Genomic DNA, 15,820 nt, shown 5'->3' on the forward strand with positions numbered 1-15,820 from the left:
TTTGAAAACTGATATAATATCCCTCACTTATCTGAACAGGGAAAAGATCATAGATGTTGGCCTTTGATAAACTACTGGTCAGTCTAAAATCACTTCTTAGAACAACCTGGCAAACTTTGAGTTGCTTTCAATGCCATTAAACCCCTAATTAATTTACATATATGTGTTGAGTTTAAAAGTGTTATTTAGATTCCCATAAATTTATCCAAAAAAAAGTTTTTGATGCTTCATGAAAATTTAACATAAAGTTGTCTTGAAAAATCTGTCTCTTAACTGAAACTTTTTGTTAAGATATGCCACTAGACTATCAGAAATATGCTGTATTTCTACACAGAAACAAGGATTACAAGAGAAGCAGAAATCACATTTGATTTTTTTTATTCTTCTGGGAAGAGATGCAATGGAAGATTGAATGAAATATTTTGCATGATTCTCTGACTAAAGTACAAAGACTTAAAATCTCAACTGCATAGCATTACAATAGCTTCTTAAAGTTTCCCAGTTAATATACCAAAGAGACTGTTCCCAATTCTGAACTCACATATTGTACTGGAAGTTTGGTGTGATTTCTCTGAGCTCTGTAAAAAATAACATAGATCAGAATCAGCCATAGGGAGCTCAGAAGTAAGTTCTGGAAGACATGGGTGTGGGGGGAAATAAATTTTTAAAGTTTTTATTCAGCCTGGTGATGAGTCATTTTGGTTCTGTCTTCTTTCATCTCTGTCCTCATACAATATGGTGATATGTGACTATTAAACATGGCTGCCGTAACGTAATAGACTGCGAAACAGTCTTAGATGCATTACTGGTACAATTTGCATCACTGGGTTTGGGTTGTTTTTTTTCCATAACTAGATATGGCAGAGGCTTCTTCAAACATGGAAATAACACTTCTGTGCAAACCGTCCATATTTCCCTGCTTTTTCAGGTTTGCCATACTAATCTGAGTTGTTTATGTTACTAAGAATTCTTATGTTTCTATACACATAGAGGAGTTCTAGACAATGTCTGAGAAAAACCTAATTAAACCTAATAGAACAAATAGGTAATCTAAAATAGGAAGGATTCTGTGTTTTTGCTGTCACACGGAGCAAAGAGTTTCTCATCCTTTCCTAGCAAGTTTGTGCTAGTATGCTTAAGGGAATCCTATTGACTTGTCTCTGTATATGTTCCCCTACAGAATAAATGTCAAGATCATTGTCTTGTTTTGTGTTTACTGGCTGCCCTTAACAAAGAATGATTCATGCCTTGAACAAACTCTGTGTTTAAAAATGCCTCACAACCATTAGGTCCCTCTTTGGTATCTGTTTTAAGATCTTTTAAACCTGGAAGTTTGAATGACAGAAACACATCTAGCATTACGTTGACTGAAGAATACCAACAATTCTTGGACAGAAACAGGACTGAAAAGGGAAAATTATAGATTTTAAAAATAAATAAATAAAAAATATTTCAAATATGTGACAGTCCTCATGTCAGTGTATATATAGAAACATCTTTTTGTGGAACACTGAAGTAGATAGTTCCAATTGCCTTGGTTATTTGGTCTACTTTGTTTTATTAATAATCTCTATAAGATACTGAGTGGCAGAGGCCAGAAGTTGTTGGTCCAGCTGTTATTTTTGTTTCACCCTGAAGTCTATAGAGCTAGAATAGAGAACATTAAGAACAAAGATTCATGCAGATCAGCTCCATTTAATGTTGTGTGTCATTGTTACATTTGCCTCATCTGTGGATAAGGCAGTAAAAGACAAAGTGGGTGTAAATTGAAACATTTTGAAAGCTCTGCATACAGATTGAGTAATATCATTACAGACAGAATATTTGTGAGGTGTGTACCGTTTCTGAGCAAAGGAGATAAATTTCAGTTAAGAAATAACTAAAGAGGGAACCAGTGACAAGAGCTGGTTTTCACATTGTGAATTATATGTGAAACTATTATTTTATCTTTCTGCTTGTCCTGATATTTTCTTAGTGACAGATTAATTTATTTATAATAATAAACTCATACAGAAACACCTAGGCATTTTAAATATAAAAGAATCACTTTTCTCCTTTTTATTCAAACTTTTCAATATGTCAGATGACTATATAAGCCCAGCCAATGTGTCCTGCCAAGGACTATAGGGAGTTGAAGTTACATGACACCAGGTGGCTAAGAAATAGATGTAACGTGCTTTCTCAGACCTGTATATAAATCAGTAAGGCTAAAGAGTTGTTATTTGCCACCCAGAGCAATAGGTAGTAAGGTAACTGCTAGTCTTAGTAATGACTTAACCTTGAATTCAGCTAGAAATCTGGTAATAGAATAATGTGTTGCATAGCACAGCTGACGAAAACACTTTGTGACAATATGTTTTATTATTAATTTGCAAATAATTAATGTTATCTAAAATGTTGCTTCAAACAAATTAAATTTCTGATGCAGCATGTCTGTGGCCTCTGATTTGATAAGTCAATGTACAGCATTTCTGCTCTTCCACTGTTTTCTGTTTGCCTTTTGGCCTGAAACCATATTATGAAAAAGGGCTTGTACTTTTAGGAGATGAGAATAATCTCAATGTAAAATCATCTTGATGAGATTTCTATGTTCTCATCAATTTTGATTTAATCTTTAAAATAAATGTCTCAGAAAGTTGTCTTGTAAACAAGACAAGTATTTAAAATCTATCTCATCAGGACTAATGTCAAGCTGAACAATTACATTACATTTCTGTACAACTGCATCACTCTTCTCTTTCACAAACTCTTTCCCAGATTTACATATATATTCACATCTCAGACTAACCTGACATTCTGTAGTGCTCCAGGAAATTTATTATGTTACTGTCTTTGCTTTAAAATTACTTGGTTGCATCTTTGTCCACATTTATAATTTAGCATTTATTAAGGAGAGGCAAAACACCTTTTAACATTCTTAATGATTAATGATGTTAATATGTGAGAAGACCCAAGCACAGCAAAAGCTGAGTTAATTGCTCAAAAAAAATGTTCAAATGAGGGAATAAAGAGCAAAAATTAGCTTTAATATTAAGTGGTTCACATAGAACTAATTAACAGTTATAGAAGTCAGAGACACAGCCAATGAGCACCACAGTCTGTTACAGAATAAGCTGAACATTGTGATCCCATACTCTGACCCACAAAATCAGTGAACTACTAACAGCCACAGAAAGAACATTAACCAAAAAATAGCTTTTTAGTAATGAAGACAAAATATGATCTTGCTCACAATGCATATTAATTTATATTTGCTGTGTTTAAGTTGTGAAAAGACGTGCATCATTGACTTACCGTGTTGATTAGTAAAATCTGCTTACATGCAATAAAATCTGCTTACATGCAATAAAATCTTTTAAGACTATTTGTGTTTTCATTTACATTTTTTGACAGCTCTTATCTCACTTTTTAGGAGATGAAGTGTCAAGGTAACTAAAATAACTCCACAGAGTAGTCATTTAACTCTTCCTTTCCTCTGAAAATTGTTGTACAGTTTAAAACCCCACAAAAATGAATGCACCAAGCGCAGAGGAGCAGAAGAGTGAAGCAGAAGAGAGCAGAAGGCTGTGTGGCTCCTGCTGTTGCTGCATAGCTGGACCTTATGCTAGTTCAACGTTAAGGAACTGCACGTAGTCCAGTGCTCCATTCAACTGACTGGGACACCATGTGTTCTACTGTTTTGTTTGGAAGTTATGAGGATTTCTCTGAACATACACACATATGTGTATTTGCATATGTACATGTCCACATCTACCTGTCTGGATTTAATTCACAGTAAGAGATGAGAAATAGAAAATTATAGGACATTATTTATTTCTATGTCGTTAATGAGTCACGCTCTTAAAATGCCCTTTTCTCTGCACTGACTATGAACATCAATACTAGTGTGAACAGTACTTGCCCAAATTTTAGACATATGTAGTCAGAATCACATTTGTCTGTTTGTTGGGGTAGATCTCGTTCCCTTGCAAGTGTCCAGCTTGCCAGTGGAACAAAAAAGACCACAACAGAATCCTAGAAAATTTTCAACAAATGTCCATTAATTTGTTGTGGGGTTTTTTGGTGTGGTATTTTTTTTTTTTTTTTTTTTTTTTTTTTAGTCTGTAGGGAACTCTTTAAAGTGAAAACTTATTTCAGGTTAAACTAAATTCTCATAAGTCTTGCTCAGATGATCTTGGAATTAGAAAGCCATTATGTAGAGACGGGTCAATTTAAATCTGTTGGTGCCTTTCAGTTGATTTAAAGGAGTGTTATTCTGCAATCCTATTACCAAGTTATCTGGGATATAAAAAGTTTCCTAATGAAATCTAAACTTTCTGTAAAAAATGTGAAAACAGAAGGAACAGGTAATGTTATTTTGAGATTTTCTTTCTACTATGTATTTTTCTGTATGTTTTGCTTGGCTTTACAAAGTCATAGCAGTATCACTGCTGTAATAAATACAACTTACTAAAAAAAATAAAAAATCACCATTGAAAATCACTAGTCTTTAAAAGGAACTTCACAAATTTTCTAAAAAAAATAAAAAATCACCATTGAAAATCACTAGTCTTTAAAAGGAACTTCACAAATTTTCATGACCATTTCATGACTTGTGCTATAACAGGTTTTGTAGCCAAGCAAACATATGCCCAGCAAAAGCTGAAACAGCCAAAATGGTTCTCAATTACTTGTAAGTAGAGCAGGTCCTAGGACAAATAAAGCAATTGCCTAAGTACCCAGGTGATACTGCTTACAGGGAAAGGACACTGACATAGTTCAGGTAATACTGCATGCCAAGCAGTTTTCAGAAAACAGACATTCCTTACGCTTAGTTCTAATACCTCCTCTGCATAAGAAGTAGTTTAATTTATCTTCTGCATTGTAGTTTTCTATAATTTTTTTTTTAGGTCATAAAATGATAGCTTTAACCTGGATTGTGTGTGATAAATGTAGCATTGCTGCCTGAGGAGTAGCCTGAGCTCAAAGACTTGAAAGTATACCCTACTGTTTTTCTTTCATGGCTCCCCAAATTTCAACACAATATAACAATCAGATCATTCCTATAGAATAGAGGTAGGTCCTTACGAGACAGATATTTTACTTTAGGGGATTATAATCTGCATATCCTTTATTAATAATTTCACACTCAAAATACACTTTTTCAAGACTTCTAAACCATATTTTGTATTGCAAAAAATATAGTTTATATTCTTCACATATTCTTGTATTCACGTATCTTTATATTCTTTATACATTATTTCCATATTTATTTATTACCTTATAATACAGAAGGGTTTATATTTTTTGAAGCATTTTAAATATCTGCAAGACTTACCTTCCCCTTCCCTGTTTTGTTATACTCTTTGTTTGCATTTTATATCATGCTCCTGGAAAGGGTTTACACTATGTGAATTGAAGGAGTAAAAGCTGAAGAATTTCTATGTCAGCTTAAGCAGCTGAATTAAATGTGATTTGCCTGTTGGAAATACCTGTGAGATATTTATGGATATCCAAGTTTTCCAGATGAAAATATTCCTGTAAAGAATAACTTGAATTGCATCTCTGCACAGTATTCTGCATGCCATTCAGCAAAACCATCAAAATCTTAAATTTCATTTTCCATGGAAGTGGAATCTATTCCCTATGGTGCCAGGTTTTCAGCTGTTTAAGCACTGGTCTCTGTGAGGAACCAATCCTTGCAAATTCTCCCTGTAGCACCAGATGCAATTGACCAATGGAAATAGTGGGTGTTCTTTTTAAAGGTTATATATTTGGGCTGAACCTACAGTCAAGAAGCTGTTTCAAGGAGCTGTTTTGAAACTGAGAATATGTGTGCCAAATTACAAAGAAAATCATGGGGTTCAGAGATACTGCAAAATCAATGTCCCTCCTAAGCTTGGAAGAAAAAAAGAAAAACCCACAAAACTGTTCATACGCAGGTAGAGGGTTTTCCTTCTGTACTTATTTCTTGCTATTTTATGGTAATGTCAACACAAGGGTATATAACACCTACAGCCATCATGAATTTGTCAACAAAAAACCTGTGTCAAACCAATCTAATTTCCTCCCATGACACAGGAACAGGCCTTGTGGCAAGAGACAAAAAATGTCATATACGGACTCCAGTGGGGTTTTTGATATTGTCTCACATGACATTCTCTTAATCAAGTTCAGAAAACGTGGTCCATAGGAAGCTGTTGTAACAGATGTAAAAATGGTTCCAAAAAGGTAATAATACCACTGTTTCACTAGCCCAGAGAAAGGATGACTAAGAATCTGTGTCTGCAGGCATAAAATATTGTCAAGGTTGACCTGATAATGCAGGAAATAGCATATTTATTACATTTTCAGATGGTTCTAAGCTGGAAGAGATTGAGTGTTCAAAGAATAAGAATTCAGAAGAGTCTTAATGAATTGAGAAAAAGGTTGAAAAAATAGGATTCAATTTATAGAATATACAAAAGATTAAGTGTAGGAAAAAATGTGCATATCAATTGAAACAATATATGTTGACTAGGTATATAAATAAGCAATAGACCTGCAGATCAAAACCTGAAGAATATGTGCAAAATATCAGTTAACAAAGTTTCTGTATTGAATCAAAGAAGAAAAAAGAAGGCCAAATAGCCTACCTATGCTATCCATTTCAGCTGAGTGAAGTGATCAGTCTTATTGGGTGGGTGAACTGAGATTCCATGAGGATAACCTAAAAGCTCATTAAATTTTTGATGCACATTTTGTCTCTCCACCTGCATATTATATGATATAATATGGATAGGACAATAAAAAGTGATAAGATTGTATATTACAATCAAATAATTGAGAAAGCCTTCACAAATTTATTTTGCAATTATCTGAAGTTCATATTTTAAAGATGTTGACTTGATTTTTTTTTTTTTTTTAAAAAAGAAAAACTCAGTTTTGTGTGTTAATTATACTTCTAACAGGCTTCAGGGTAAATCTGTACAACATGGTAAAACCAGATCCAATAAGCAAACTGGGCCACTACTCCTGTCACCATCTCTACGGTATTAAGGTTATCATAATTACTGGTTTGGTTTTTTTTGTTTGTTCTTTTGTTTTCAGTTCAGGCCATCACAGAACATTGTGGACAGCCCTGCAAAAAAGTACAAGGCACCCTCTGCTCTATGTGCCTCTTCAGTACCATATCCTGGCATGTTATGTTCTCAAACTCCCACAGGCCCTTCATGTCCTGCCTCTGCACGTGTTATACCTGCAACTCTGATGGGCTACAATATAGTTCTAACATTATTTCACACACATTAAACTGAAAGAAACAGTCAGAAAGGTAAAAGTTAGTAAAAATATTAAAAATATTTAGTACCTCATGGTATCACAGTGAGCATAGGTAGATAGCGTCAAGTATTATGTAAAATCGGTACAGATAGTCTCTGACACCTGGCCTTGGCAAAGAACATGGTCCTACCCCGTGTTGTGGATGGAGTGACGCACTTCACTCATAAGAGAGAAGCAACGTTTATTGGTATAAAACAGTGATTTAACAAGTTTGATAATAAAATGCAACAGTGGTTTAACAAGATTTGATGACAAGGTACACTTGATTATTTATTGCATGGAGGACAGGGAGACCCTCCTGTTGAGTCATGAGATTCAGAAAGGACCCCCTTGCATTCTAAACTCCTTCTCAGAGGGGAGTTCAGGTGCAGCTGGATCCAGACTTAGTCCCAGACTTGGTCGACTGTTTATATCTAAAGGATTATATGTGCATAATCAATCCTTTATATCACTTAGCTAAGATTTCCAAGTATAGCATGCTATTAATCACTTACCAAGAATCTCTTGTGGCACAGAATCTCTCAGCCTGGAGGAGTAACCTTGAGAGATGTCCCTGCTCAAGGGGACATCCTGGCATGCAACCCACTGTTTAGCAGGAGAATTCAATGGGTCCTGGGCTGTCCACTATTTGTGGAGTAAGATAATTGACTCATAGTCATATTTGCATACCAACTACAGAATTTTCTTTCAAACTTGGCTTGAGCTGGACCTTGTCAAGCATGGTAGTTAGGTGGGAACACTGATAAATTATCCCTTGGCTACTGTGTTGTTATCTGTTTCCCCCAAATTTACTTTGAGAGGGACACAGCCACCAAGACCGGATGATCAGACACATCAATCAGGACTGCCACTGGTGGTTATCAGTTGATGATTGTTACGGAAATAAAGGTCATGATGGGGAGGAGGAGCACACTGACACACCCTGCTCATCAAAATAGCTTCAAATTGTGTTCAAAGACCTTTAAAGACCTTTGGAAGGACACATATGAATACAGAGTACAGTGCTATCAAATAAATTATGATAAAATGATTTATTATAGGCAAATATGAATTAAGATATATGCAGCATCTCTTCCCCAGGCTGGACATTTTCTATGTACAGGCTAAGAGGAAAGGAGTATCAATAAGAGGACTAAAAGAAAGAAAAAGCACATACAGGGAAAAAGAAATTTGTCCTCTTCTCTTTTTGTTCTACCTATGAGAATAGATTCTGGGAAAAAAAGGACTATATTGTTTAGGTATCACTATCAAAAGTTAGTTAAATTAAGCCAATCAAAGGAAAAAAACTCATAAAAGAATAGTTACAGTATTAACTGAAAACCTTGATTTATATGTATAGAGAAGAATGACTATTTCATCTATGAAAAAGTAAAAAAAAACCACCCCAAAATAGATTATTTCTCTTGGAGCTAATATGCTTTAATTAATCAACTCCCTTTGCATGTATAATAGCAGGCAGTTCTAGAGCATCAATTAAATTGATGCAAGAATGAAAAAAGGAATGCTGGTATGCTTTCCTCATCTTAAAAAAAACAACCACCATAATTCTCAGAAGAAGAAGGAAGGAAAAAAATAGTAGGAAATTAAAATATTAAAGTGCTTCCACTGATACTAACATCCAGTGTCAGCCTTGCTAAATCTGCAAACAGTAGATCTGAGGCATAAATATTCTAGTTTCTGGTGAAGTAAAAAGAAAACTACAGTTATCAGCAATGCCTGTGAGTTTTTTTTCTAACATAGTGTCATTTATATGCTTCCTAAAGCATATTGGTTCTCACCTAATTCAGTATTTGTTCAATGGGATGCAAGAATTACTGACACATACATTCAAAACCCCAAATCCTTACCATTCCTCAAACAGTAGAAATTAGATAAATTTAGCAAAACACTTCAAGAGAGCTGTGCCAAAATGAATACAGTCTTTTAAAAGCTTTGTTAATGCACTAATAGACATGTCCACTAAATATTAATCCTCCAGCTAAAAATCCACACCTTACATAGTGGAGCTTAGTTGATTTAGAACAGGTAACTTGATATAGTACTCTGTCACAAAAAAGTTTTATTCGAAGAAGGCAAAACAATCAGGGAAATAAATTTAGTCAAATAAACTAAAAGCAGTTACTGATTACTTCTTGACTTGTTCACAGTTTGCTAAAATAACATATTCTATTCTTTAGTCCTTGTCTACCAAAACTTTAAGTGAGATTTCATTTAAAGGGATATACTTATAGCTGTCAATATTGAAAATTCTCAGTTTATGTATTTACTTACTGATTTATTTATTTCGCTTTCTGAAAGAGAAAGAGCATGTTGAGTCCGTGATTGTAATGTGGGCTCGCAGCCCAGAAAGCCAATCCTGTCCTGGGCTGCATCAAAAGAAGCATGGCCAGAAGGTCAAGGGAAGAGATTCTCCCCCTCTAGTCCGCACTCATGAGACCCCACCAAGAGTACTGCACCCAGCTCTGGGATCCCCAGCACAAGGCAGACACGCACCTGTCAGAGCAGGTCCAGAGGAGGGCCGTGAAGACAGTCAGAAGGCTGCAGCACCTCTGCTCTGAAGAAAGGCTGAGTGAGTTGGGGTTGTTCAGCCTAGGGAAGAGAAAGCTCTGGGGACGCCTGGTTACAGCCTTTCAATAGTGAAGAAGGGCTTATAAGAAAGGTGGAAAGAGACTTTTTACCAGGGCCTGTAGTAGCAGAACAAGGGGTAATGGGTTTAAACTGAAAGTGGGTAGGTGTAGATTGGACATAAGGAAGAAATGTGTATGGTGAGGGTGGTGAGACACTGGCACAGGTTGCCCAGAGAAAGTGTGAATGTCCCATCATTGGAAGTGTTGAAGGTCAGGTTGGAGAGGGCTTTGAGCAACCTGATCTAGTGAAAGATGTCCCTGTATATGACAGAGGGTTGGACTAGCTGATACTTGAAAGTCCTTTCCAACTCAGACCATTCTATGGTTCTGTGGTTCTGTGAATAGATACCAAATGTTCAGGATCTTAGTCACTGCTTCCCTGTACATTACCAACAGAGCAATTATTCCCTAGAGGACATTGCCTTTGAGAGTTTCATGTTGCTTGACAGATCTAAGTTCTTTTTCTGGTGAAGAAACTACTCCAGCCTTCTAGTCAGGAATTTTGGAAACAGTGAACAAGGCAATTTTGAAAACTGAATTTCAGGAAAGCAACTATACCTTAGTGTTCTCTACCATGTGGTCTTTCCAGGAACTGAAGGATTCCCTCACTTCTCTATTCTCCAAAATGACTACACGGCTTCAAAGCTCAGTATCACATCCCAGCTTCATGATTAGAATTCACAAAGAACACTTAATTCTTGAGATTAAAAACAAGAAAGTATTTCTTTTGCTGGTGCTTTCAGAAGTTTGAACCCATCATTTCCTTTATGTTTCATAGGCACCACTATAGTGGAAGATAGGTACATCTAGAGACCACTGTAGCAGTAAATTAGGTATGTTGGAGAGCTGGTTATCAACACATAACTACCTGCTTAGTTAGACTGAGGACAAAAAGGATCGAAAAGTGTGACTTGCTGTTTCTTCCATGGCTATGACTAGTCTAAGTTAAAGTTGCCTGGTTTAATAAATTGCCACAAATTGCTAGTTCATTTAACAGAACTCAAGTCAGGATAAATTCAACAGAAGGAGGAGAAAAGGGAAAATAATAAACACTGAAAGTTTTTCCTTCTTTTGAATTAATTTTGTGTCAGTGGGGTTTAAGTATTTTGCAAGTTAATAATTTTTAACACAAGATCTTCACACTTAACAGAGTGGGGAGCGGGGAAGCATCAGATTTTCTAATTTACCTATCATTCACCTGAGACCAGCTGCTATTGAAAATCTGATTATGTGAAATAGTTATTTGCCTCTATGGGCTCAGAAATCCTTTCCTGTAACCAGATACATACCATAGATCGTCTGACTTTACGTTAAACAGTAGAAGGATGGACCGGCATAGCAGCCACTTCCAAACCTTAAGTGCTCTTGACCTGAATCATTCTTTCATGAAAGCTTAGATCCCCTTTCTGTTTCTTGGTGTATAGTGTCACTAAGTTATATATCTTTGCTTGTCTTGACATTCACTGTTCTCATATCTCCATTTAGCTGATCAGTTCTTGGCAGCTATTTTATGATGTTCATGATCCCAGGGATATCATCAACACTAAAACCAGTATTCAATCAAGCGACAAATTTACAGTCTGGATCAGGCTAAGCAGATTAGATGCCTGCTCAATAATAGGAATGTGAAGGGTTGCAACAGACAAACACCACCAAATGCAGTTCCTACTAATGAATTTTCATTCAGATTCAGTAAAAGCTGACTACACAGCATATCTCTATTTATATTCTGTAATGGGAATTTTAGGAAAGTGTTCCACGTGTATTACACAGGCTAAAACACATTTTGCCTTTGTCTTCATAATTTAGGGTCAAATTGTGCAATGTAATCAGAGGGCAGTATAAATTTACAAATGAATTCAGGAAAGATGATTGAAGAAAGCAAAATCTTTTCTGAGAAGCTTTGGTACACGCTAATCCTGGTTCATTACAATCAGAGCATACAGTACATGGTGGATTTGTGGTAAAGGTGTCATAGTATGATGGGGGCAAAGGCTGGAAAGAAGTTGACATTAGGAAAGGATGCAAAGCTGTAAGCAAAGTTAGGGGAGGGGGTTGCATGGCAGGAGAAGAACAGTTTTGTGATGCAGATACTGCCATGGCCATCCTAGAGCCATTTACTCTCTGTGAAACTATGCCTGCTGCTCATCACTGCAAGGTGGGGCCAACACTTTTGAACTGGTGTTAATTATACAGGGGTGACATGGTGTTGCACAGAAACACATGCATAGAGTGTTATAACACCAATGTATTGCATCTTTTACAAAAGGTAATGCTCATGTGATGAATCAAATCTCTGAAAGAGTGGTCATTCACCACCAAGTAGTCAGTCTCCATTGCAAGTGTCAGTACAAAGGAGTCTCTGGCTAAATTTGACAAGACCCCCTGAACTGCGGTTCTGGTGAACTCTTACAATCAGTTTGCCCATATCAACTGCAGCTACTCTGGTTTATGCATGATCTATTCCTGTTGACTAGCTTAAACTACATGCAAATCATATCCCAACTACTCCACAGTCTATGTATCCTAAATACTGCAACAGACTGTCTTATGTGTCCATTCCTGACTATTTATATATATATATATATTTAATCTATGCACAGTTTAGTTGATTCTGCAGCAGAAACATCCTCCAGGAGTCCCTGGAACAGCCAGATTCTTTTCCCAGGACATTTAAGCATACAAAGAACATCTAGGAATGAGTCCATCCAGAGCAGGGACTGCCTGGGGGGAATCTCCAGGGCTGACAGTGATTCCTACTTTGAGGACTCCTGTAACAGTAAGTTAAACACTTTTCTGTGAAGATGGTTAGGACTTCAGTTAATCACTTCTCTCAAGTCACTTTATTGCCTCAAAGAAGTTTCTAAACCACCCAGGGAAATGATGACCTAATGCGTTAGTTATGCATGCAAGGGGACAGCCCTGATTCCCAGCTAACACATGATTGTAACCATATAGCAAATGTGATTTCTGTGTTGATATTAAAAATATTACTTAAAATCCATAAAGATTTTATGAGAAAGGAGAGAACAGGCTCTCAGAAGGAAAGTGTCTCTTGCCTTTGCCCATAGCCCGCCCCTTGAAGTGTTTCTGTTGTATGTTGTCCCCTACTATCACCCTAGTCTCTCAACTGGTCATTGTCTTCTGTCCTATATCACTTTACCTGAGCAATGCTGTAACCCAGCTGAGTTCACCTCACAGTCCTATATTAAACTCTGTGTCATTCACATGCAATCAAATATTGCCTAAATGGCTAGGAACACACTTCTGAGAACAATGTTGTGCTGCTCCACTGTGGTCCAGGCTGACACTGGTCCCTAAGCTACTGATTTTAAAGTCTGCAGAACATAAAAACTATTTTGTGTGCTGTGCAAACTTTCCTCCAGCTGGCTGTCAAAAGATTTTCCAAGACATTGGTGCAGAGTCACTGTTTTCTATAACTTCTGCCATAGTCTTATTTGAAAATTTGAAGACTGAAAAAAGAAAATTGTTAGTTACACTATCAGCAAGGAGAGCTAATCAGGACTTGTCTAAAAAGATGATAGCCTTTCTGAAGATAGCTGATTGCCAAATTACATGACAATTATTTAACCCAATGCACTTCCTATACCTAGTTTGAACAGTCTCCATATTTTTGTCCCGTTTCACATGTATGTAGTTTACTCTAGAATACCTGTAACAGTACAGGTCAAACTTTTGCAAGCCTCCAAAGCTGGCTTTTAGACTGCTTCAAGGGATCTCACTTCAAATTATCTGACTTAAAATTAATTGATATTGGCAAGCAGAGGACAGGTCCTTGTTGAGTAAGGAAAGATAGAGATATTAGCTGGTATAATACAGCTTAAGTGATCATGTCACATGAACATCTATTTCTGATCTCATCTAGACTCCGTTTTAACTTAATAGAGAGAAATAGGTTACTTCACAGAGTTCAGAGGTTCAGATTTAGGCATCTGCCATTAGATAAAATTAACTGTAACTTAAAAGCATCATTTTACTTCCCTGGCTATAAAACCAAGCTACAAATTATCTCTGAGGTAAACACATGCAATATAGATGTCTAAAGGTTATTCAAATGGACCCTCCTTCGGTGGTGAGAATGTATGTAGACTGATAAAAGACAGTTTACCATCAGCACTCAATTAATGCAAAACCTTCTTCAATAAACTAGGTATATTAGTAGAATTATCTCACATAGATTTGTCACATCTATTAAGGTGGCTGTTCCTATACTTTTGTTCGGAAAGCTTCAAATACTAGAAAGCTGTTATTCAGCAGGTCTTAGAAGAAAAAATAAAAACATCATCCACCCAAAAAGCCCTAGGAAAACTAATTTTTTCAAAAAAGAATTGCATTTTGAAGCAATTTTGATAACTAAAGGGTCTTCTTTTATTAACTTTATGGTATAATATGCTTTAAAAAATCATTATTCCCTCTAAAATAGTGTCTTGTAATGAGGATGATGATATTTCATTTTGTAATGTTTACAGTGAAGAAAGGCCAACAAAACCCAATAGATACTGTGAGGACCTATGAATCTTTCTGTCTTCTGTATTCAGAATACTATTTCCAAAGTATGATAATATAATTTTCTATGGAAAAAATAAAAGGCTACATTTTAGTGAGGACTGTTCTTAGGCCAAATTTAATTTAGTGACTGGACCATTTTACCCAGACAATTATTTAAAGGAAAAGAGAGATAAAGAATTGTATAATGGGAAAATAATATTATTTCTTTTCCCTTACCCTGTTAAATGAATCAACTTACTATAAAAAATTGCCATCTTCTCTTCTGAAAAAAAAAAAAAAGCTAATATAAAAATTTCATCCTATAAAGTAAAAAATTTGAAAAGCAGATAAGAAAAGGAGGGAGATAGGACCAATCCATCAAGAAACTTGGTACATAATTCAACAGAAGAGGAAAATCTTCTGTTATACATAGAACTTACGTGGGCGACCTCAGGCACAGTACTCAAAAAAAAAAGTTTAGATTTTTAGCTTCTTGAAAGGCTTTTTACTGCTGATGCCAGTGTAAAAAAAAAAAAAAAATCAAGTTGTTTAGCTGTTTTGCTTATTCTTATGCCTGCTTGTGTAGTTGTGTAGTTTCAGAGAAAGCTATCTGGAAACTGATCTGGGCAAAGATGCACACATAGGCTGATGCAGTATTTTTTAGTCATAAGGATTTCTTCATCTTCCCCTCTGACCCTTTTCTCTGAGCCACATTAAGCTGAATAAACTCTTTTGTGGGAGTAGCAGAAGCCAGAAAAGAAGACCTGAGACTGAGAAGCCAGAAGATTGTGGAGTAATGTGGTGAGAAGGGTGTAGTCATGTAGGTGACTACTGCTGTTCAGTGTACATCTGGTGCCTTGGGTTCCTCAGGCTCCTACTTGAAAGTATTTAGTCACCAACAGAGAGATTCACAACAATCACAATGTAGAGCACTAAACCAGAAAACCAGCCAGAAGAAATTCCAAAACCGATTGTGCCTGATTCTGTGTATTCATTTGTCTGGACTTACCTCTTCAGAGCTTTCACAAGGTACCTCTTTGCTAAAGTGAGACAGGACCTGGAATGAGTTTATACAGATCTTTTAGGTGTTTGTGTTTTGGTTTTCCTCCTTTGAAATGTAAGCCAGTTAAGGATGGAGATGCTGGTAGTGTCTCTTAAATGGCAGTCTACTGGCAGGAAGCTTTTGGAGAAAGAGGAAAGCAAAGTGCTTTCTCCTTATATTGGGGAATACTAACATATTTCTACTATCTGCTGGAGGAGTCCCCTAGTGACCAGATTTTGAACTACCAAAAGGTTCAGCTCTGGGCCATTTAGAAAAAAAAAGAAGAAATGTAGAAAAAAACCCCAACCCCAAAACCCAACAACAAATCCCCAAACCAACCAAA

The 15,820-nt window shown here is 36.2% G+C and overlaps 1 long non-coding RNA gene across 1 annotated transcript; it reads right to left on the reverse strand.

Annotated features, from left to right (window-relative positions):
* Positions 1 to 204: 204 nt before the first annotated feature.
* Positions 205 to 15,494, reverse strand: LOC129735383 (uncharacterized). Its single transcript, XR_008730958.1, has 3 exons — positions 15,445 to 15,494; positions 6,615 to 6,731; positions 205 to 578 (listed from the first exon to the last, which is right to left on the reverse strand). It is a non-coding gene; the product is annotated as an uncharacterized LOC129735383 (long non-coding RNA).
* Positions 15,495 to 15,820: the final 326 nt, after the last annotated feature.

Source organism: Falco cherrug, chromosome 2 (assembly GCF_023634085.1).
Source record: "Falco cherrug isolate bFalChe1 chromosome 2, bFalChe1.pri, whole genome shotgun sequence".
Lineage (NCBI taxonomy): Eukaryota > Metazoa > Chordata > Aves > Falconiformes > Falconidae > Falco > Falco cherrug.